Source organism: Caenorhabditis briggsae (genome assembly GCF_000004555.2).
Source record: "Caenorhabditis briggsae complete genome, chrIV, whole genome shotgun sequence".
Lineage (NCBI taxonomy): Eukaryota > Metazoa > Nematoda > Chromadorea > Rhabditida > Rhabditidae > Caenorhabditis > Caenorhabditis briggsae.
In genome coordinates, this window is record NC_013487.2 from 4,771,537 (window position 1) to 4,773,096 (window position 1,560).

Here is a 1,560-nt window from a genome sequence, read left to right on the forward strand (position 1 = left end):
TTCGCTCATTTTCGCTTTTTGTTCGGTTTTTTCAAGAGTTTTCCAGGTTTTTGTCAATTTTTCTTCCAGATACATCGGAGAATTTGAAAAAAAAAGTGAAAACGAGCGAAAAAATTTTAAAAGTTTGAATTCGCGCGCTTTTACTCACCGGGCGGCCTAGAAAAAACCTCGTTCCTAAGGGCTTTCAGCGTATTTTTCGATGCTTTTTTCTCAATGAAGGAATTTTTTTTGAATTTTTTCATTATTTTTATGGTAATCTACATGCTTTACTGCACATTTTGATGCAATAAAAAATTTCACAGTACACCACCTTTAAGTTCATGAGATGAGAAACCGTTTGATGTTGTGTAGTTGATACATTAATTTTTAAGTCTAACTTTTTTGATGAATGGTTTTTTGTTTATGGATTTATTCTCCAAAACGATAAGAAAAAAAAGCGATCTTGTTTCCGAAACACGTACATACAAAAGTAAACTCTAGGAGTTTGACCATCATACTTTGGCTGCATTTAATTCCTAGCTTATCTGGAAGCCGAGATATAGCTCATATAAGTTAGAGACGCAGACAACGAAACACACTAACTGTCTGCGTCTCTCCTAAACTTCCAGTGATCGTACCTCGACTCCCAGGAAAGGAATTGATTTTTGTCAGAAATTTTTGAAATTTTAAAACGAATCTTAAATAACAAATTGAATGAAAGTTTTCAAACTTTGAGAAATCGAAAAGTTTTTATGATTTCAGATTCACGAAAGAAGTTGGCCGTCCACCAGACTTCCAATATCTTCTTCTGGGTGACTACGTGGATCGTGCAAGTAAATCACTGGAAGTGATCGTTTGGCTGTTTTGTATGAAGATTCTTCATCCACAAAAAGTACACTTGCTTCGTGGAAATCATGAAGTTCGTCGTGTCAATGCTGTGTATGGATTCAAAGAAGAAATGATTAGAAAGAGGAATGAGAACTTGTGGAAAGTTTTTAATGATGTGAGTAGTGGAAATAAAAGATTGAGGATTCTACAAATCGGAAGAGACTAAAAATTCTGGAATTCTAGAAATCTGAAAGCCTAGAAAAACTCGAAAAAAAATTCAAAATTTTTAGAATTTTGAGGAACACTCAGGAATTCTAAACGAAAGAGAAAAAAGAAAAATTAAACTAGGAATTCCAAAAATTCAAAAACACAGAGCCCAAAAAAGTTGAAACCTAGAATTTTCGAAAAAAAAAAGTCGTAGTTTAAAAATTGCAAACATTCCAAATATGAAAACATGGAAATCTCAAAATCTTGAAGGTGGTGTGCGGTAAAAATTTTTATTGCTTTATTTTGTGCAGAATTCCATGTAGATTCCCATAAAAACAAAGAAAAAATCCAAAAAAAATTCCTTCATTGAGAAAAACGACATCGAAAAATCAAAGTGGGAACCGGTGGCCTAGCGGCCAGGTGTGAGTTTTCTAGGCCAACTTCCGGTAAAAGCGCGCGAAATTCGATTTTTATTGATTTTCAGTGTTTTCTCAGATTTTTGTTAGGTTTTTTCATACACCTGGGAGGAAATTAACAAAAACATTT

At 33.7% G+C, this 1,560-nt stretch overlaps 1 protein-coding gene across 1 annotated transcript in view; it reads left to right on the top strand.

Moving 5' to 3' along the window:
• CBG21717 overlaps positions 1-1,560 on the top strand; it is a gene marked incomplete at both ends in the record, with an annotated part of 6,122 nt that overhangs the window by 1,655 nt on the left and 2,907 nt on the right. The window lies entirely within an intron of this gene.